General features: G+C 48.2%; 1 protein-coding gene across 2 annotated transcripts in view; it reads right to left on the bottom strand.

Moving 5' to 3' along the window:
• Rasgef1a (RasGEF domain family member 1A) overlaps positions 1 to 1391 on the bottom strand; it is a 77373-nt gene extending 75982 nt beyond the window's left edge. Inside the window, exon 1 of one of the 2 annotated variants that reach the window (XM_021190743.2) lies at positions 1173 to 1391. The gene's annotated coding sequence lies outside the window, so the exon portion shown is untranslated. The remainder of the gene's footprint in view (positions 1 to 1172) is intronic. The other variant, XM_029535560.1, reaches the window with a different exon arrangement.
• Between the last annotated feature and the right edge of the window lie 21871 nt (positions 1392 to 23262).

Raw genomic sequence — 23262 nt, 5'->3', positions numbered from 1 at the left:
ATACAACTTGGAGTCCCTGATGTCCTCCTACTCTGGAGCTCCTTCCTGGGCTGAGGTAAAGTGGTATAGATGAAGACCAACATGGAAATACCTCATGTCTCAGAGGGGCCTGCAGCCTGCTCATGGCTCACAAGTCAAAATATGTGCTCTCCCAACTCTCTACCAGGCTATGGGATGCTGCTTTGCTCTGGAGAGCCCAAGCCCTGCAGGAAGGTTCTTGTCCACCGAGGCTGGGATGGACAAGACCAAATCAAGAAGGAAATGGGAGAGCCCTGGGAGATGAAGGCCCGCCCCTGTGTGCCAATCTAAACCTGGGGCAGGAGGCCATCTGAGCCGTTCCCTTGTCCCACAGAGGGATACAGCTAATAAAAGCAGGGGATGTGAACAGAAATGGGGGTTCAGTGTCCTGAGGAGGAAAAGAGAGAACCTCATCACCTCAAGCCTCAACCCCCAGGCAGCTTCCAAGAGGCAGGTTCTGTCAATATCCACTAGCTGTAGCTCTCAGAGGTAGCTAGAGATGGAGACACCAGGGACCCATCAGCACAGTCCCTCCCCAATCAGCAGGCCGCAGAACGGACCTGGAGGGACACACACACACACACACACACACACACACACACACACACCACGCTTATTCTAACTAGAATCAGCCAGCTGTACCTGTCAAAGTGTGCGCTCCCAAACGGTCCTTCAAATGACCCTAGCGCTAGCCCACGGGACAGAGGGACACACCTCACCATGCCCCCTGGCTCTCTACCCTCAAATGCAGTGCTTACATCCCAATTACTTGCCAAGAGCGAATGCGTGAGATGCCACCCTAGACCCAGAACGCAGAAGAGCAAATGGAAACTTCCAACTGCGCAGCCCTGAGCTCCTCGGATCCCTGGCCCCCTCCCCCACGCCAGGCCCTGGGTAGTGGACTTGCCAGTGGTGCCCACGCCTGCTACCCGGTGCGCTCCCACCATGCTCGTCCCGGCCGCCCCGCGCGCGGCAGATGCAGGAGGCGCAGGGGTCCCGCCGTCCAGCCCAGGGCGGAGTTCCAGGAACTCCACGCGGGGCTCCCTGTCGCCCTACCCGGCGCCCGTCCCTGGATCCACGCCCGCCCGCGCTGACGACCCGAGGGGACGGCCCGCCGGAGGAGCCGAGGGGCGCGCGGGACTGCCGCTGCCTACCTCGGTCCGCGCCAGCGTCGCTCCCGCGCCGCCCTCGCGCCGCAGCCCGGCCCCGAGCAGCGCGCGGCCGGCGCCGGCGGCTCATGCTCGGCGCCCCGGCCCGCGGCTCCCGCCCACCCGCGGCCGCCCCCGCGCTGCGCCAGCTGCGGGCAGAGCAGTTCCCTCCGCAGCCGGCGTCAGGGAGCACGAGCGCGGGGAGCGAGCGGGAGGGCGCGGGGCGAGCAGAGGAGGGTGCGGGGCGAAGGTGCCGCGGGAGAGGGCGGGCCAGGCTTTCTCTGAAAATGGATATGGCAGCCGACAGCCCCAAAGATGATGTGGCTGCCTCATTAAAACCCATTTGGCGACTCTAGGAGAGCCGCGAACGTGTTTATCAGCGGTACCTGGCGGGGGAAAGTGCTCCCTTCTCCCAGTCACCCTGCGGGCTTGGTAGGCTTTAGGTTCCCTCTGGGCAGATGAGAAAACTGATGCTGGAGAGATAAAATGAACCTGCGTGATCTCAGAGCCAGTGAGTGACAGGTCAAGGCTCCAAAGTCACCTTGAGAGATTCTATGGCTCCCATTTGTCCGGAACCACGAGGAGCATTCTGGCTTCCAGTGGAACCTTCTGAGAAGATAGCCCCAGGATCCAGAATGTCCAGGGCAGGCAGCCAGATGCAAACAAGCAGAACGCAGCAAGCCCACAGGTTGCAGGGTGTGCACGGAAGATCGCGAGGGGCCCCACGCGTCTCTTGAAGAGACCGAAGACCCTTTTCACTCATTCAGCGAGTTTCCGGAACACCTACTATATGCTAGATGTCACCATTGATCTTACAACTGTGATGGCTCCTGCCTGATTGGAGTTGACATTGTCATAGCAAGTAGACAGGGGGGTCGGGGGAGGGAGTCCAAACATCGGGTACCACTGATTCCCCGGAGGAGAGAACTGTAGCAAAATCCAGAGATAGGAAATGTGGTTGTAGTCAAGTTTAAGGATCTGTTTGGGGGGGGGGGGGGTCCAGGGAGTCTTTTGATGAAAGGGTGTTTTAACAAAGTCCTGTCAAACCATGCTGACTCGGAAGAGGCCAAATGCAAAGGTCCTGGGATCCAGGATCCCTTGGAAGGAGGCCAAAGTGAATGTGATGAAAAAGAGACCCCAGGACGTGCCAAGTGACAGAGCAGCTGACCTGGTCACCATTAACTCACTGAGTTTTTACCACAGAGACCTGAGGAGCAGCTGGGGGGTTTTACAGAATGTCATGACCTCACTTTTTAAATATATATTTATATATTGTGTAAAATGTCAGACAGGTACCATAATGGAGATCAAGACTGAAGATAAAGCTCAGTGGTGGGGAGTTAGCTTCACAGGAGTTAGCTCTCCGATGATGAGGAGGAGGAAGAGAAGGAAGAGGAAGAGGAGGAGAAAGAGGGAGAAAAGGGAGGAGGAGGAGGAGGAGGAGGAGGAGGAGGAGGAGGATTGAAGGCATAACATTCCAAACGGCCCACCTTCACTATGGCTAATTTTAATTTATCTATATCTCTTCCTACCATTCCCTTTATTTTTTGTTCATTTGATGTGAACTTTAAAACATTTTGTAAGTATAACATATAAACAAAAGTAAATGTGTGTCCAATAGACGCTTTAAAAGAATACAGCAACTGGGTGACTACATTAATAGGTATTTACCCTGAATTTGCATTGTGAAAAGATTTCCCCCTGTAGTTCTTTCTCCTTTTGTTTTTTTGTTTTCCCTGGCTTTAATAAAAGTTCAGCTTGCATTTGTTCTTTGTTTTTTCATACAATATATTTTTATCACGGTTTCCATCCCAAAACCTTTTGCAGATCTCTTCCCCGCCTCCCCTCCCCCATCCAACCTTCTTCATGTACGTTCTCTTTCTAAAACAACAAAGGGAAGGAAAGCAAGCAAATAAAATAACGACAAAAAAAAAATCCCCTCCCCAAGAAGGAGCCAGCTGCTCCTGGGCATAAGGCCTGTCCTGGAGTGTGGGTGATATGGCATTGCACTGAAGAAAGCTGATTTTCCTGTTCCTTGTAGGTATCCATTGCAAACAGAATCTTGGTTAGGGGTGGGACTTTGCATCCTTTCTCCTTTTTCAGTGGTGGGCACTGGTGTCCATCCTGTGGGTGCTGTTCCCTTCTGAGTTCATGTGTGCATCTGTCCTGTTGTGTCTTGAAGGCTGTTTCCTCGGCATCGTCCACCACTTCTACCTCCCCTTCCGCCTAGATCCCTGATCCTTGGCAGATGGGATGTGTTAAGGACATCCTATTTAGGGCCGAGTGCTCCAAAGTCTCTTGCTCTCTACACGTTGTCTAGCTGTGGGTTTCTGTGTTAACTGTTGGGAGGCTTTCAATGACAGACCACCAGGTGTGTGTGTGTGTGTGTGTGTGTGTGTGTGTGTGTGTGTGTTAAACCCAGAGCCTCACACACGGTAAACAAGCATTGTACCACTGAGCTACATCACCAATCTGCGTATCTTTTTTCTGAGATGAGGGATCTTGTTACACGGCTGTGGAGCTCAAGCAGACCTTCACCTTATTCTCAGAGTAGTTGGCACTATGGGCACAGGCTCTATGTAGCCCAGGGCAACTGGGGACTTTCATCCCAACTGCCTCAGCGCCCAGGTGCTGAGATTAACAGGCCTGCTCCTCCACCATGCCTGGCTTGTTCTTACATTATTTACAGCTTAGGGTGTAGTCTATTTTTAGGAAATGCCCTGCATGCCCTTGCAAAGCATGACTAATCCATACACACCAACTGGGTGGGGCTGGCTAAAGAAGTCTAAACCTTCTAAATTGTTAACTGGATTGATCTTGTATTCTATCGGTTCCTGAAAAGGGATTTCTAAAAATTTCTACTGTGGCCACAGACCAAAAACAACCCCCAAATTGTACAGAAGATGGATGGATAAAAACATTCAGTGCAGCTGACAACAGAACACTTCCCAACAGTAAGAGAAGAGCTGGTATTGAGCACAGCTTGACTGATTCTTGGCTGCATTACACAGAAGATGCCAAGCTCAGAATCATCCGCCCAACTCTTCTTATGTGATGTCCTAGAAAAGAGAAGACTGTAGAGAGGAAAACCAAGTGATGGTTGGTACAGGGAAAAGCTTGACTAGCAAGCCAGAAACCTTTAGGGGTGACAAACTGGAGCTGCCTGGAGCTGCCTCCTCGTCTCTCTCTCTCTCTCTCTCTCTCTCTCTCTCTCTCTCTCTCTCTCTCTCTCTCTCTCTCTCTCTCTCTCTCTCTCTCTCTCTCTCTCTCTCTCTCTCTCTCTCTCTCTCTCTCTCTCCACCCACCCACACACACACACACACAAGCACATTTTGCTTTGTATAAAATTATTTTAAAAAATATTTTTAATGTATAAAATAAATTATAAACATTCTTTCCAATGCAAACATCTGGCAATATCTCTCTTCAGATACTGTCTGTAGGTTTTAAATATATTTTTAAAGGCTTATTTTTATTTTATGTGTATGGTGAGTGTTTCTCTGAAAGTATGTCTGTGAACCATGTGCATGCAATGCCCAACAAGGCCAGAAGAGAGCATCAGATCCTCTGGAACTGCAGTTACAGAGCCTAGTGGAAGTGACTAGACTACTTGGGGTGCTTCTCTCAAATACTGATGTATTCTCATGGGACTCTGGTTAATTCTTGGGAAAGGGTTGTTGATAAATTACTGAACCTTTCCCAGTCTCCGACATCATGTCTTGCTGTATGATTTCTTTTGTTCACTGATGCTTTCTCCATGATAAATAGTTTTCATGACCAAAGAGTAGCTTACTATAGGCCAGATCAATCAGTCCAGTCTCCAGAGAGTTAAATAACCCTCTGTTCTATATGCACTGCCCAGCTTCAGGTATTTTGTAATAGAATGCTAAAAAACAAACAACAAGAAAACAAAACCTGTTCTAATAAACAGATTAAGGATGAAGGTGGCTTAGGCTGGGATGGTTAAGAAACAGAAAATGTTTACAACTGGGCTTTGCCGCAAACATAGTCACAAGTATTTGGATCACAGAAAAGAAGGACCCATGGATAGATATGCAGAATATCTATGCGGTTTCATTTCATATCAAATTTAAATTGCATATTAATCATTTTGCTCAAGCAGAGCACACAAGCCCAGGCCAGTGGTAAAATTCTAAAGCTGAAGACCCTATGCAGGGGGCTTAAACTGGCCAGACACTTTCCCCAGTGTCCTCCCTAGGCCTCCCATAGTGGAGCTGCCGGATGAGACTTTCCTGAAGGTGTGTCTCTGTCCATGCCTGAGATCTAGGTCCAGGAACGAGGGAGTAGTTCTGATCTTCCCCACATGAGATCAAACGGGGTAGTTTTGAGTGAATGGACAGTGTAGGCTATGGAGATGAGAAATAGTCTCTAAGAAGCATCCTTGGCATAACTACAGCCATCTTGGTCATATCTGTCATGGTGCCAGGTGACACAGCGTATATCGCAAACACTGTGAGACAGACTCCAAAACAGTGGCCAAGCACAGCCTGCTACTCACTGTTTAGCTGATAACAGCAGGTAGCTTTGTGCGGACCCAGACACGGCCCACCTTTACCCATCCTAATCTTCTTTCCATGAGCTCCCAACTTGCAGGCTTCCTGTCTCCCTTTGTGTGATGTAGGGTTCCCCTCCTCTGTCACTCTGTGTGAGTCCCCACTAAGCTGCGCTGTAGACTCCTGGGTCCACTTACCTCTTCTTTCCTCTGCTCAGCGTTACAGTCATATGCAGATGCTGTCCCCTGAAGATTTGTGTTCCTCTGAAGATCTGTAATGTAGACCTGCCACCATGACTGTCATTCTGGCCAGCTGCCAGCATTGTGGTTCCATAAGCGTCTGTGGTTCTCAGGGTCTCTGGTCCCATGGCCAGTTGGTCTCCCCATTTCCACTTGACCTCTCTCTCCTGACTTCTCCCACCTCCTGCTCAGTTATGTGTTACAGTTTTACCCACACCTCCACCCTACATCTCATTCCTCCCTCTCCAGTGACAGATGAACCCTGCCTCACCTTCTCCACATGGTCCCTCGTCTGTCTGAGGGTTGTTGAGATCACATGATTCTGTGGTCACACTAAATCCACAGAAAATTCACCAGCACCCCTCAGCCACCTCCCCTGCACCCCCCTTCTCCTGTTTTTATATTGTGAACTATGTCCTACATTCAGAAGAATGTGTGAATGTCTGTTTACAGCCTGAAGACGATCAGAATGAGAACGCCCACAAAAGCCACCTCTTGGGGACAGAAGTGGGACAGTGCTGCTTCGGAGAACTCTCTCGGGTCCCTTGGTGGGGACTCGCCCCCAGACCTCCTCCCTCGAGTGAGCCTTGGGAATCGTTCTCCTGTTGCTGACTATGACTATGACTATGACTATATCTCCTCCAGTGACTATGGTGGGTTTTTTTCACTTTGTAAATGAGGTCATAACTCTGCATCACATTTGTGAACAGGTTGAATGTCCCTAATCCAAAAATCTGACATTCAAAATGCACCAAAATATGATTTTTTAAAAAATATCCCAAATTCCACACCTATCTTCCTGGTGTGGGTTTCAGTCACTCAGAAAGCAGACACTCTAAAATATGGTAGACATTCCAGGTTATTTGTGTAAAATATATACAGAACACAAGTGAGTTTTGTGTCTGAGTGTGAGTCCCCTCCCCTGGATATTTCCTGTGTATATGCAAATATTGCAGAATCTCAAAATGTCTAAAATTCAAAACATGTCTGGCCCGAGCATTCTGGATAAAGCATACTCAAGCTGTTTTTATTGAGATCAAATTTGAAAATGGCCATAACTTATTCATGATGATAATTGTCTAGTGCTCTGATGTGTAAGTGTACCCTAATATGTCACCACCAAAGAATAACAAACAGGGTTGGGTGTGCACTTCAGTAAGGTTGCCTAGCGTTCACGAAGCTGTAGGTCTGATCCCCAGCACTGCATGAACTGGGATTGCTGACACACAACTCTAATCCTCACACTTGGGAGCCAAACGCAAGGAACTTCAGACGTTCAACGTCATCTTTGAATAAGTTAGAGGTCAGCCTGACTACATCAGACTGTCTCAAAAAAAAAAAAAAAAAAAAAAAAAAAAAACAGACCAAAGCAACAATTATAAATGATAGATATGTGAGATTTTAAAAATGCTAATTACCTCAATTTAACCATTCCACAACAATATATATTTCAAAACAACAGTATACCATAAATATATACCATTTTTATTTGTTAATTTTTAAAAGAGATACTTGTGCCGGTTGGTTTTTGTCACATGAGACAAACCTACACACATCTGGGAAGAAGGAACATCATTTGAGAAAATGCCTCCACCAGATGGGCTGTGGGCAAGTCTGTAGGGCATCTTCTTGATTAATGACTGGTGGGTGGGCCCACTCACTGTGGGTGATGCCACCCTTGAGTGGTCCTGCGTTGATTGCATAAGAAAGCAGGCTGAGCAAGCCGTGAGAGGCAAGCCAGTCCACAGTGTTCCTCCATGGCTTCTGCTTCAGCTCCTGTCTTCAGTTCCTGCCCTGATTTACTGTCACTGATGGACCATGACATGAGAGTTGTCAGATAAATAAACCCTTTTCTTCCCAAGTTGCTTTTGGTCATGGTGTCTTCACAGAGCAATAGAAACCATAAGACATCACTATAATATGCATATTCAATTTACCATTACTAGGTATTTAAGGGGGCTGTCATGGTTTTGATATTTTGAACACTGTTGTGTGAGCAGCCATATACTGGATTAGCATTCCTTGAACATCTGCCCTGTGCCAGGTATTGGTCAAAACACTTAAAAGTCCTTGCCTGCACAGGCATTGCAGAGGTGGATGGCTACAATATGACAAGGAAATAGGCCATTTATCTTAGACATTAGAAGATGGCAACAGCCCCCTGGGAACCAAACTCAGGGAGGTGCACTGCTGGACTGACAGCCACATGGGGATTTGGTGGAGGGGAGTGTGGTAGGCACCATGGCTGTCCTGCAGAGCGTGAGCTGCTGTGGCAGACCCAAGGTAGAAGAGGGGTGTGGGGCTGTTCTAAGGCAAACGGAAGAGGGTCTGTGCAACACAAGGGTGACAGTGACCCCAGATGTCACAGGGCAAAGAACCCAGACCTGATAACACCAAGCTACGAACTCAGGGGTCCCAGGCCTAATTTCTAGCCAACTGACAGCAAGTTTAGAAGTTCTCGCTATCCCTGAAATAGGATTGTACAGAAGCAACTCACAAAACTCAGGTGAGCTCTGTGCTCCAGACCAGAGGGCTCCACACACAAGGCTCACGTACATCTGAGCCCAGAGTTACACTATGGATCCAGCACATCATTCCACGGGTGTGGCCAGGACCCTGCGCCTCCCCTGGGAAGCCCCCTTCGGAGACTCTTTTCTGATACGTTAGGGTATGACACTGCTGCCAGAGGACAAAGGCATACCAAATTTAGTTACAGTCCTTGGCTGGTTTTATTTATGATAGTCATTCCATAAATCTGAACCGGTGTTCAGGCAGGTTGTGCAGAAGAGGTAGGCCTAGCTACAGAAGGGGCCATGTGGAATCTGAAACAGATCCCTCATAGAACCAGAAAAGGATCATGGGAGTTGTCAGAGAGAGGGAGTGGGTAGGTGAGGAAACGGAGACTTTGGACAAATGATACGACGTTTCTTATCTAAGGGAAAGAGCCATTTCTAAGTTATTTTTCTTGTGAGTCAGGGGCAGGAAACAGAATAACAGCAACCTCTGTAACCATGATCCAAAATAAATATTTCTTCTTTTTAAGTTTGCAACTGAGGGAGCAGATACAAAGTCGTGGGGCAAACAACTTGGTGGCAGATGTCTTCTACTTATCACAAAGCAGCCCAGTGAGATCTCCACTCACAGACAACAAGAGTGGGTATTGGCATGTCCACTTTAAAGGACACTGGGCATTTCCCACAAAAGCAGAATACATACATTTCTTTTGTCCTTGGATCTATACTTCTGGACTTCTGTACCTGAACACCAGAAGAAACATCCTTTCTGTGTCTGCTAGTTCTCAAAATAGTCTTCCAGCCAAAGAGACATATTTTGAGTGCCTTATTGTGTCTCTTCCAGGCATATTCTGAGGGGTGATAGTCCGGTCTCAGGCAGCTGTGATTTGAGTGGCATGCTCTGCTATAGACGCCTTCCCTTGAGTCTCCCTTTGATTACTTCCATTTGAACATCTAACCTTTCTTTTTAAAAGATGCCTTGGACCTCTCTGTGTATGCCTCCCAGCTTCTGTACAGTCTGTCTCCTCCCATTCAGAGCTAGGGAGAATTGACTCCTTTTCTGGGCTGGAGGTGTACACTAATAGTAAGATGCATGTGCAAAGCCGTGGGTTTAATCCCCAGAACACATACATACATGCATACAAACATACATTAAATTACCTTCCAATTTGCTTACACCAAGGCACTAGATTAGAATCATTCTTTTAAAGGAATGAGTTTATTTTGGTTCATAGTTGGATGAGGTACATCCATCCTGGTAGCAGGCCAGCCCCATGATCATGGGAATACGAGGCTTCTTACTTACATCTCAGTAAACTAGAAGGTACAGATGAATCAGGAAGTGGGCATGAACTATGAACCTCAAGGCCCCCACTCTCCCAACCTAGAGATCCACTTCCTCCAACAAGGTTCTACTTCCCAAAGGGTCCACAAGCTCCCAAAAGAGCACCATCAGCTGGTAAACAAGTGTTCAGACACATGGGCGAGCTTATTAAAGGGGACATTTTCCATCTAAACCATAACGTTCCAATCCTGGCCCATGACCATCTCATAATACAAATGCATTCGGTTAGAGTTCAAAAACCAATAATCTTTTTTTTTTTTTTAAAGATTTATTTATTTATTATATGTAAGTACACTGTAGCTGTTTTCAGACACTCCAGAAGAGGGCGCCAGATCTCGTTAAGGATGGTTGTGAGCCACCACGTGGTTGCTGGGATTTGAACTCAGGACCTTCGGAAGAGCAGTCGGGTGCTCTTACCTGCTGAGCCATCTCACCAGCCCAAAAACCAATAATCTTAAAAATCTAAACACTAAACCTTTTTTTTCTTTTTTCCAGGCCTAGGGAATGGGAGAATTCAGACCATTCTCACAGAACTTGCCAATGGTTCAACAGAGATTCCAGACACATTTGATGGCATCTCTCCCTTCTTTGAAAAGTGACATTTTCCACCACATTTAGGAAGGAAGAAAAGGTTCCATTAATGTCAGCAATTGGGAATACTCGTCTTCTGTCAAAAAAAAATGGGGGTAGCATCATGAATTTCAATAACTGCTTGGAAGAACTCGTGGTGTGGTGACAGCCTCTTCCGGTAAAGAGGACTCTCAGGGTCATTCTCCATCTCTGCTGGGTTTCTGACACAGCATATAAGCAGTCGGTAAGTTATTCTGACCCAAGCAATGAGTAAAAAAAGCTGAGCCAAACGGTGACTGTGACGGGCTCATTAGCTTGTGACAAGCCCTCCAAAAGGAAAGGAGATGCGGATGAAAACCTGGGCCACAATATTTAAGAACTGTGGAACAGCTATGTGTAAGTACTTGTAATGGGAACATCAGGGTGAGAAGAAGGGGCAGACACAATATTTAAACCATAAGTGACATTTTGACTCCCCTAAGTTCATGTCAGATGGCAAACTACATATCCAAAAAGTTCAACTGACAGAAAAGTAAATAAAAGCGAAGCGTCAAAGCTGCCTCTAGGTACAGCATGGCCAAGGTTTTCCAATCCTTGTCTTTGCCTGCCGGGTGCTAGGCTGACAGCTGTGCCCACCATGCCTGGCACATCCTCTCTTCTGTTCCTGATTAGGGCTGTCGTCACTGTCTTCACCTACACATAAAGGAATGTAAGTGCATGCAAGCACACATCATCAAACATATTGCTGTGCAATAAACTTGACGGTCTGAGTAATTAAAAACAAGAACTCTAGAAGCCTTTATCTGGCTTCTACTCCCCCCTCTCCCAGAGCACCCCCCCTTCTGTAGGTGAAACCACCTCACTCTCTCCTTACCTGGTCTGGGATGAGAAGTCAGAGGGAATTCTTAATGCTGGAGCTGGACCCCTAAAAAGTATTTTCTTCCTTCATGTTCTTCCAAGGTTTTAAATTTTCTGGTGTGTCTGGGCCATGCCTCCATCGATCCTCCATCGATCCCTGCTTTTCCCATTTTCTCATTACGGCACTGGCCATTTCCACGGGAATGTGGTAGGACACTCTTCGTGCCTCTATGGTATGGAACTGAGGCACATTTTCTCTCTCTGGGCCAAGAGCTTTCACATGAAACCAGTGCACAGTGCGTATCTTTGATGAATTAACAGGGCTGGAAGGACCTAGAAGGAAAAGGAGGTTTTGTATGCCCTGGGCTGGATTTCAGTTCCCCGACCTGAACCCATTAGAAAAGCTGCTTTCTACCAGGTTCTTCTTAGTGCTGTGCGCTTGGGTGTGAGATGTGTGAGTAGCTGAGAGAGGGGTGGATGTGAGCCTTCAGGTCACCACTGCTCCAGGAAAGGATCAGCACTAGGAACAGTCCAGATCCTGGCCACGTGTTTACGGGCATCAGCGGCAGTGTGGGGGAAGGGTGAATGTGTTTCCGAGGTTCGGTTGTCATCTTGAGCCAGAAAGTAAAGCCGAGCCAGGAGGTGCAGGCCACCCAGTTGGGGTTCAGTCATTATTTTTGCTTGGCTGCTTAGTTGTTTTAACAGCACTAGGGATCAAATCCCGGGCTTTGCACATTCTAAATGTACACTCTACCCTGACCCTCAGACCCTTGTACTTTCTATTTTGAGGCATAACTTTCCTAAATCACTCAGACTGGACTTGAAGTAACTCTAATCCAGGCAGGCTTTGCACTTATGATGCCCCTGCCTCAGCCTCCTGAGTAGGTGAAAATTGAGATGGACTGTCAAAGCAACACTCACTCAGGCCATCACTGATGTCCTTCTACCCAAGGGAGCTTCTGTCTCAACAGGCACTCTTGCAACTGCCCTACAGGAAGGGGGTCCACACAGAGCCCAGCACCATCCTCTGGAGATAAGGAAAGGTTAGAAAGGTGCCAAGCAGGCTGGAGAGACGGCTCAGCCGTTAAGAGCACTGACTGCTTACTCTTCCAGAGGTCCTGAGTTCAAATCCCAGCAACCACATGGTGATTCACAACCATCTATAAAGAGATATGATGCCCTCTTCTGGTGTGTCTAAGGTGTACTCATATACATAAAATAAATAAATAAATCTTAACAGAGTCTGTCTCCAAAATAATTAAAAAAAAAAACAACAAACAAACAAAGATGCCAAGCATCAGTATCTCCACAGCTGCTTCTCTCCTCCTCTTCCTCCTCTTCCTCCTCCTTCTCCTTTTTTCTTCCTTTTTCATCTTTTTTTTTTTCTGGTTTTTCGAGACAGGGTTTCTCTGTATAGCCCTGGCTGTCCTGGAACTCACTTTGTAGACCAGGCTGGCTCGAACTCAGAAATCCGCCTGCCTTTCCCTCCTGAGTGCTGGGATTAAAGGCGTATGCCACCACCGCCCGACTCTTTTTCACCTTTTTTAGACAGGATCTCACTATGAAACTTTGGCTGATCTTGAATTCACCATTCTCCTTTCTCAGCATCCCCAGTGCAGGAGTGGCAGGCGTGTACCACCATAGCCAGTCTAATCCAGCTTTATTCAGAGAATAGATAACCCATACTCTGCCTTGGGGAGGTGGACTGGGGGCTGAGATCCTTGGAAGGCAGTCACAAGCAGGCAACCTGCTGATCAGCACCAAGGACAGCAACCAGGTGGCCTTTCAAAAGATTCCCGGAGGTCAGACAATTGGGCCTGAACGACCCCTCTCATCAACACCAAGAAAAGTCCTGCTAAGGTAAAGATGCAGCAGGTGCCTTGTGAATGCTGACAATGTCCCTTTCTGCTCAGCACAGCTGCCACTCCTTAAAGACTAGGTGTGCACAAAGGTTAGGCGCTGAACAACCTCCCTGGAAAGAAATATACAATGTGAACCCCACAGTGGTGAGCAAGTCCCCAGCCTGTGAGGGCTGATCTTGAGGGCCTCCACAGCCCATGGGTCTCTTGTTTCGAAGCTTCGGATGCCCCTGGGTGACAGGACTGCTTAGAGGCCACACAGAGCAGTTTTAGGAAGGAGATGCTGAATTGTCACAGACTGCACCAGCCTCAGACAATCTTAGTCCCTGCCCCGTCACTCACTGGCTGTGCAAATGGGGGCACATCCCTCAGGCTCTCCAAACACCTGTCTCAATGTCAACAAATGATGTCATGTGAGACCACCTCAGATGGGTGTGGAGGTGGCACGTGTAAGGTACAAATAAAGTGCCCTCCAGGGATACAAACCCACACAGTCCCCCAAAACATCCTCACCCAGTCAAACAGGGCAGGTGCTCTGCAACTGGGTTTTGAATAAAGTATTTTTTATAGAATAATAATCTCCCAGAGGCTGACAGGGTTTCTTGGAAGTCAGCTGATGCCTTACCTGGGAGAGGGGTGCTATAGCTTGCATATGATCTGGTTGTCTCCCAAAGATCTGTGACTTGGAGCTTGATTCTCCAAGTAGCAGCATTAGGAGAGACCATGGGACCTTTAAGAGTTGAGATCTGGTGGGAGGTCCCTGGATCACATGGACCCTGTCATCAGAAGAGATGAAAGCAGCTCTTAGAAGAGGGTTGAGGCCCCACCCCTGAGTTCTCCTCTTTTGCTTCCCACACAGTGACTGACTGCTTGCCTCATCCATCCTCCTGCCATTGTTGTCTGCCTTGATGAGACACAGCAAAGACCCTCACCAGAACCAAGCCACGCCCTTCACCTCCAACACTGTAAGCTAAATAAGCTGTTCTTAGGAAGCCCACCTGAGGTACCTCAGAGTCACTGAGAAGCTCACCACCGCCGTCGGGATGCTTGGTTCTCCCAGAAGGAAAGATACAGAAGCTGGTGGACCAGTCGAGATGTTGAGCAGAGATCTCCTCCATGTCTTCTCTCTCTTCCTTTCTCCACTCGGAAGAGGAAAGCCATGCACAGAGGAAGCTTAGCCCATTTCTTCCTACCGAAGGGGAACTGCCAAGCACTCTTGATTTACTGGAGGTTGAGGCACTTGTCTGGGTTCAGTTCCTACGCCTCCTCACGGGTGAACTGACTCCTTTATAATTGGGATAAAAGTTTTCATGTAGATAAAAGGATTCTGTCACAAATCAGGTGAGCTCCTACATGCTGGCCTCCAGGGCTTCTGTTTTCCTCAGTGGTTGACAGCAGTGACAGTGGCAGTAGGTGAGTAGCAGTGGCACTGTTTGATTTAGTCTCCGTGCAGGTCTCAAAGACAGGGAGCCTTAGCCCTGCGTGGGCTACAGTCGCAGGCTGGCAATTCTCAGGTTGTGGCCTGGGACCCTGGAGACTTGCACTCTTCTGGTGACCAGTGTCTGCAGGCTCTCCTGTCTGGACCCTCCCAGCCTCTATTTGTGCTCTACTCCTCTTCTCTTCAGCTTCTCCTCCCTGCTATGGCCATCTTGGTGCTGTTCAGCAGTCATATCCATTGTACGGAGCCACTGCTAGATTCTGGCATGCCTGCCTCTCTCGGGGCAGCCTTCAAGAGCCACAGCTTGGGAGCCCCTCAAGAACTGGGTGCACTGCCCGGGTCACTCAGGAGCAGACATCTGTGACCCCTAGAGACAGATCCTAGTGGGTGAATGAATCATCAAGAGGGATCACCAGGTCTGTCCCCACCACAGAGCAGATTCCTACTGCACATATTACTGGTGGGCGAGCCCAAGGTAGCAGTTCTTCAGTAGCTAAGTGGAAACCAACCCTGGTTGCATGGAGGGCTATTTAGGAGCCCAGGGCATTGGAAACCAGGCTCTGCCCACTGGGACCTCTTCCAGGCCAGCAGGGACTCCCGCAACCATGACAGAGTAGGAGCCGATGGATTGCACTAAGAGGCTGGGTTGGGACTTGGAAGTGCCAGCTAGGCTGTTTGGGAGCTTAGCCTCAGAGATCCTAAGCCAAGCACTGTCCGGGTCAGCCATGGGTAGTGCTGGGCCCTAGGGTGGTGCCAGGCCAGGCGACATCTCAGAGGAGCCCTGAGATCCTCAGATGTGAAGTTACGCCTGGAAACTGATGCTTTTCCAGTAGTCCTTAATGCAACAATCCTCCGCTCTCTGCTTCTCTCTTCTTATTGCTCCCTCAGCCTTCACTGGTGAAAGTCGCCAAGGAAAGGCAAGTCTTTACTGGTCTTGGCTTTGCAACACCAGGGAGGTATCACGGAGGAGTATCTCACAGCCCTCTCACTGCCTTGACCCTTAGCACTAGTCATAGCAGTCGCTTCACCCAGGGAGTGCCCCCTGTGGCCGAAGTAGAAATTGTTCTTGCAGGCCTGCAATTATGAGTCTGGACCAAATAGTTCTCCAGGAGGGGTGACAGGCATGAGAAATGTGCAAGTCCTTTGGTGATGGCACAGAATACTGTAGGGGTAGTATCATAATTGCTAATTGAAGGAGGAGGCCCCATCCCACTGTGGTTCTGGGTAAGCCACCCACCTGGTAAGGTGACTCTGGGCTGAATAAGAAAATTAGCTGGTACCGTTGCCTGCCTGTGGAGTCCGTTCACCTAACTGGGCTGCCTTGTCTGACCTTGGTGAGAGAGGATGTGCCTAGTCTTGCAGTGATTTGAGGTGCCAGGGTGGGTTGGTACACAGAGGGGAGCTCCGCCTTCTCAGAGGAGAAGGTGATGGGGCATGGGGGAAGGAGCTGTGTGAGGAGGGACTAGGAGGAGGAGGAGGTCGTCGATGGAGATGTAAAGTGGACAAAGAATAAATTAATAGAGAAAAAAGAAAGAAAGCAGTAGGCAGCCTTCCTTCAGTTCCTACCTTTAATTCTGTCCTGGTTTCCCCGGATAGTGGGTATTAATCGGTAAAAATCCCCTGTCCTTCTTTAAGGCGTTTTGGTCAGGGTTTTATTATAGTGACAGAGAAGCAAACAGGAACAGAAATGGTGCCAGGGTCCTGGGGTGTTGCTGTGACCATGACCATGTTGGTACATGGGGAGGGAGGATCATGCATTTAGAATTTGGTGCTGGGGGGTGGGGGTTGGAGAGATGGCTCAGCAGTTAAGAGCACTGATTGCTCTTCCAGAGGTCCTGAGTTCAATTTCCAGCACCTACAACCATCTGTAATGTGATCTGATGCCTTCTTCTAATGTGTCTAAGGACAGCTACAGAACTCATATACATAAAAGAAATAAATATATCTTTTAAAAATAATAGTAATAATAAGTTGGCGCTGGCCATGCTTAATCTTAATGGGCTATTGTTGTGGTCACTCTGAAGACAAGAATGTTGAGTTCCAGAGAGAAGCTTGAGAGACCATCAAAAACTATTCTGGGACCATTTGTGCAACTTTTTCTTCTAATTAAGAATCTGGGGATGGGGGGGAGAGCTGGGCAGTGGTGGTACACGGCTTTAATCCCAGCACTTGGGAGGCAGAGGCAGGTGAATTTCTGAGTTCGAGGCCAGCCTGGTCTACAGAGTGAGTTCCAGGACAGCCAGGGCTACACAAAGAAACCCTGTCTCGAAAAAAATAATAATAATCTGGGTGTGAAACCTATACTTTACTGACAATGGACACTGGTCACCAGGGGCGGCAAACCTGCTGTGATTGCTAAGAGACCAGTATCGCTAAGGAGAAGTCTCCTGGGGCGAGTATCTTCAGGGTCAGCACACGAAGCTGCAGACCCAAGGGAGACGAAGCTGTACCTTAAGCTGGTAGGCAAACTTGGTAATGTAGTAGAGTCTCCTTCGTGGTACTAGTTTTGAACTCGTGTCAGGGTCGTGGAGAGCAACTGAGGCTTGGTACTGTGTGGCAGGGTCACAGTCTCCTTGGAAAGGTCAGGAGTCGCCATGGGTGAAGGTACAGCCTCAGTTGTAGTGGGAACCCAGCACTAAAGGGGTTGTAAGGGGGTTCCCCATGTGGGAGGGTCAGAGTCCCTGAAGAGTGGCCAGGAAACCGTCGGTGAAGGTACAGCCTTAGTTGCAGCGGAGACCCCAGTATGTTTTAGACTGTCTGGTGACCACCAAGGGTAGTAGCAGGTGTGGATTGAAGCCAGCCTGAGCCTACTAGACAAGCTGTGTGTCTTGTGATGGCAGAGCCTCACCGTGGGACTTCCCCAAGGTCTTTAGAGCCCAAAAGCTAATGAGTGAGTCCAAGACACTGGGCACCAACCTACTGCTGCTGGATGTTGGTTTCACTTTAATGTGATTGCAGTTCTGCCAAAATTCTTTTCTCTTAGAGTAATAAAGTAGTTAACTATTTTTTCTTAATTTTACATGAGCCCATGGTTAAAAGATTTTGGATCTTAAGAGAGACAGCATTTGCATCTTCTGAAAGACGGAAGGACATTGAAAAAGCAAGGCAGTAAGCAGCGCTCCCCCATGGTCGCTGCTTCAGTTTCTGCATCCAGCTTCCTGCCTCAGTTTCCTTCCGTGGACACAGCCCATAAGCCACATAATCCTTTTCCTTCCCCAAGCTGGTTTTGCTCAGTGTTGTAGCAACAACACACAACAAAGTAAAATAGGAGAGCCTACGGCTCGCAGCCCTAAGCAGCAAGAGAGAGTCCAACAGCTGTCCCTTAGGGGCCTAATTGCCTCATCTCTAAGTCTTTTCTTCTTTTCTGGAAAATGAATGCCAGGAGGCATAACATATCATCTTTAAGAGCTTATTATGAATACTAACATTGATCTGGGCAGATTTTCATCATTTTAATGGTGCTTTATACTTGACCAGTGCCCAGTGTGTCCCCCTCATGTGTCTCATTCACTCCAATGTGGGTTATTAACATGTTATGGACATGTTTTGTTTTGTCGCAAGAGATCACAACTGGAGAGAAAACTCTGTCTACACTTCTGTCTTTTCAGCTCTGACATGTCAGCTTTGAGAGAGCAGCCCAGAGGCTCTGAGCTGAGAGCATCCATACACTGCAGAAGACAGATGGAGGCATGAATGGTGACTCAAGTCTTCAGAGGTCGAGGTTTGGATGATAAGGCTCATAGCAGGCTTTCAACCATGCTCGCTGAATGAATTAGTGAATGAGTACGTGAATGAATGAATGAATGAATGAATGAATGAATGAATGAATGAATGAATGACTATATAGAGAAAGCAGGAACAGAAGTAGAAAATTCGAGGAAGGAGTTTTTTTGCTTAGCTGGTCAGTATGGCCACATCCTGCAAACATGGCAAAAGCCATTTTGCAGAGGGAGACAGAGGGTGGTTGTCTTGTTCCAATGACCTGGACCAGATCTGGCCAGCCTAGGGCCTCTTGCCCCTTATTTGAGTTGTACTCAGACAAATTCCATGTGGACCTGAAGATGGAGTTCCACTTCACCCCCCCCCCCAGAGCTTCCTGACTGATATCAGGCTCCCTGCAAGTTACTCAAGCCCTGAGGGCAAAAGAAACATAAGCCCCTGGCTGAATGTAAACCAGCTGAATAAAACTGACAGAGCCCCAAGCAAGAGGAGAAGCAGGCAGCAGCCATCAAAGATTGATGAAGCAACCGGAGCAGACAGGAAGTCTTGACAGCTCTGCTTCTCCTGATTGGTCCCACTTCTCACCTTATTTGCATAAACACATTTAGCCTATCAGGAGCCAACTAATTTTCAGCTAATGTACCTGTCCTGAGACAAAATAAAGAGAAGGAAGACTGCCTTCAAGACTCACTGGAGATGGTCTCAGCAGAGGCCCCCTGAACACGAGACTTTTGCCTAACCTTTCCTCTCTGCATAGAGAGCTCCCTATAGCCAGCCTCAGAGAATTAGTTGCAAGCAGGGCGACTCATTTCTGCTTCAGCCCCTAAAACTTGGGCTGTGGATGGGAACGCCTTCCTGCTGCCGCTCCCTGCCCTGCAGACTTCTGCTGCTCCCCTTGGTGAGCTGCTTCCCAGGGTCTCGCCCTTCCAGGGAGTGCTCTCAGTTGACCCTGAAGCACCACTCTCCCGGCTTCTGGGAGCAGTAAGGGCTCTTGTCTAGCATCCCCCTGAGAGCTCAAACCTGTTCTATTTGAACAGTCAAGTCCTACATAGCAACCTTTTAGCCATCTAAAGCATTTAAGGCTGATATCCCGAGCTAATAATGATGCTTGTCCTATTTGAATACGCCCCAGTGTTTGCCAAGGAGGGAGGGTGAGACAAGAATGTGAGTGGAGATAAGAGATGACCACCATCAACCACTTCACTGTGGTGTCCTCAGGAGTGGCCCTGGGCAGCAATGAATGAGACATGGCAGGGCGAGCCCCATGCTTCTCCCCAGATAGAGAGTGACTACCACATGAGCCCTCTGCAACTGAGCATCTGATGCTTTCTTTTTTTTCATTATGTACCCACACCTCCTCAGCTAAGGCAGTGGGAAAGAGATGAACCTCGCCTCCCAGGTCTGGGACTGAGCCAGTGGAAGGGCCTGGACCGAAACCAGTCTCTCATGTCTTCTCACAGCACAGCTGGCTACCATAGGGAGCGCAGCCAAGACAGGGAGTGGCAAGAAACTCCTGGAGAGAGGATGGAAAAGGATGAGAATCGAGGCCCCTAGAATCTCTGGAAACCTCTCAGGGTTGGGACATTTTGATTCTATGAGTTCCCGTGGGCACCTTCTAGCTTGCTTGCCAATAGGTAATGTGACGGCTCTCAGACACCTGAGAGGAACTCAGTACACAAGGAACTGTCTCCACGTGACCTTGCCCACCCCATGGTGACATTTGGGAAAAAAAATACCCATCTTATACAGAGAACAGGATAAAGCAAATGAGGTCCTTTTGGTTCCTTGCTACCACAATTGGCAAGATAATAAAATAAATTCCAAAAATCATGTGAAAGGCAGCTTGTGCTCAAGTCTGCAAGGAAAGGTACGCAGGGTGCCAGGCTCTGAGGCTGCTGGGAGCAGAAGTTTGGGTCCTGTGCCTTCCTCAACTTACAAAATGGTAAGACTTCTGGGCTTTGGAGGCCAGACAGAGTCTAGACAACCCCACTAGACCAGCAAGTTAGACTTTGGGAAGTGTATCACTGGGTTCACAGATGCAAGGCTAGATGCTCCTCCCTGTTGCCTAGGAGGGAGCAGCAGGAAGAACTGCAGCATCTTCACTGGGTAAACAGGAAAGGAAAAGCCGTGGATGAGCTCACAGCCCTGAGCCACTGATTGAACACACTCCCAAGGAAACAAGCGTCACAAAAGCTGAAGCGAAAGCATCCCAGGAAATGTTCGAGGACCCACAGGTAACTGAACAAGCAGAATAAGACTTTAGAAGGAGCATAATTAGTTAGTGTTCCACAGCAGTCTATGTGCAGAGAAGACAGGAAGGGGTTCAGTTACAAATAACAACCACATCTAGAGTGGAAAGGAAGGAAGCAAAAACATGCTCAGATCCAGTACATAGACAGTTGTAAGGAGTGAGCGATATAGGTGCGTGATTGCTAGAGCTGTGGGGACATTCAGCCAAGTGCAGGGGTCCAAGACCAAATTAAAAACTCAGGTTTCTCTTTAGACAGTCTTGTCATGTTATGACAAAGAATAGAAAATGAGTGTATGAAAGGACAAAAATGGAACTCAACCTTATACATCAAAAATTAACTGAAAGTTGTCTAGAACTTAAACATTAGAACTAAGACTATGGACCTCTTAGAAGAAAATGGATGATCTTCAGCTCTGAATCTCACAGTGATTTCTTGCATTAGAAACTCAAAGGTTGTGGCCTCTTTCTACAGTGCTGGTGGGAATGTTAAAGCAGGGCAGCTAGGGTGGAGAACACTTGTTTTCCCCTCTCCCAGAATGACAGACATAGACACTGTTTACCGTCTATCACTTCTAGTCCGTATTGATACAGACACTTGGTCACCAGCATCACCCAAAGAAGCCAAAAGACAGAATCGACGCAAGTGAAGATTGACCGATATACAGGTGAGCCAGGTTCAGTAAGTCCCAGGGGGCCACTGTCTATGCAGAGGTTAGAAACTATATATTACAGAGGAGGAAATTATAGGACAGCATGAAGAGCAGCATACAGGAACATCGCCTCCTGCCTGCACGCGTGGGTCTGCTCTGATGAAGGAACAGCTGAGAACTCAGGTTCCCCTACATTTTGGTTCAGCCACTACGACCAGCTATGCCTTGTCTCTAGCAGCCCCTGACTGCACTGGAACAGACCAAAAAGCAGAAGGGTCTGGAATGTGGCTCAGTTAGGAGAGTGCTCACCTTGCATGCATGAAGACCTGGGTTCAATCCCTACAAAACAAAACAAAACAACACAACACAACAAAACAAACAGGCATGGTGGGCCAAGCCCGTAATCTCAGCACTGGGAGAGGGAACCAGAAATTCGAGGTCATCCTTGGGTACCTGGAGAATCCTAGGCTAGCCTGGGCTACACCAGAAGCATTTCTATCAGAGGGAGAAAGTTCCAGTTCCTGGAAACCTGGGTAAGGATTGGTCTGAAGTTGTGTAGGTGCGATTGTCACACACCGTTTCTAAAAGAGGTTCTTGTGACACTCCTCTGTTGAGCAGGAGTGCAGACTCCGCCCACCACTGTGGCCACCACCTCTGAAGAAACCCTCCAGGGGAATTTTCAGAGAAGTGCCACAGCCTGAAAGCTGTTCCTGAGAACTGAGGAAACAGCTGCCTCCCCTCTTTGCACTTGTCAGCTCTCGAGACGAAAGACTACATATCTTCCCACAGTCTGAAGAAAGTCATTGAGGAAAAAAGAAAAAGGTAAAATATCATGAAAACGAAGTTGAAGAAAAATTGAAAGTTGACACGAAAGACTAAAGGTATCCTTGGCCTTACTTCAAAGTGACAAGGCACAGAAAATCAGTGGTGAAGGACCCTGGGTCCCAGAAGGAAAAAACTCAGCGCAAGAGCTTAGCCTAAAGTAGACCATGAGGGGGCACATGGAGGCCCATCTAGTACCACAGCTAAAGGAAATGGCAAGATGCGAAGGAATGTCACAAGACCAGGGTCTCCAAACAAGAGTCGTGGTCCCAACACACTTTTTGGCAAGAAGAGAACGGCCCTGCCAAATGTAGAGACTCCAGAAGTGTCGGACCCTAGACCTCAAGTGAAATGGAGCTGAAGTAGAAAAGAAATCTGACTGGAGATGGGGGAAGTAAAGACCCAGTACAAACTCCAAGGAAGCCTGAAGCCAGGTTCTCCACGAGCATCTGGAAGTCTGCAGAGGAAGTTCTCAGCATTCCCAAAGAAGGTTGGGGAGCAAAGCCACCTCACATTGCCGGGGCGACCTCAAGTCATGGCTTCAAATGAAAGGACTCGTCAAAGTCACTGGTAAAGCCAGGCCCAAAGGCTGACACCTGTGATCCCAACACTCAGGAGGCTGAGCTGGACCGTGGCTGAGAGGAAGCCTGAGCTACACAGGAACTTCCAGTCCAACCCAGGCTCCAGAGACAGTCAACAAAAAGCGCTGCCTTCCTCACTTCCAGACCATCAGGCTTGGGACTCAGACGTAGCGCCATGGGAGAGTGCTAAGCTGGGTTTAAATATCAGTTCTGAAAGCGACAACAAAATTGCCTCGGAGAGACTGTGAGTTCGGGGCAGCCTGGGTCACATAGCAAGAGGCCATCTCAGGGTCACAAGGAAAACTTGGGTTCAGGCCAGGGTTGTAACTCAGTACAGGGCTGGCCTCGTCTGCCCAAAGCTCTCTATTTGCTCCCCAGGGTAAGAAAAAACAAACTGTGACTGTTCCTGTTCAATAATAATAACAACAACAATAATAATTTAAAGTAAAATCCATTTTGAACTACGCAAAGTAATCCAATCAAGTGAGACGGCCACAGCAGATAGGCAGGAAATGGGGTGAGTCGGGATTTACCCTGAAACGCTGTCAAGCAATACACGCTGTATCTAGAAAATTGAAGTAACAACCCCTAAAGAAAAACTAGGTCACAAAACAAAACAAATCAAATCCATTAAGCGGCTGCCTGCCTGCACCAAGCCCCTGCCAGCTATCAGCTAGGTGAGTTATAATACACAGAGACAGGTGTCAATCATGACAGCAACTCAACACCATAGCTG

The sequence above is a fragment of the Mus pahari genome, chromosome 2, assembly GCF_900095145.1.
Source record: "Mus pahari chromosome 2, PAHARI_EIJ_v1.1, whole genome shotgun sequence".
Lineage (NCBI taxonomy): Eukaryota > Metazoa > Chordata > Mammalia > Rodentia > Muridae > Mus > Mus pahari.
This window is presented reverse-complemented; position numbering and strand designations above follow the sequence as displayed.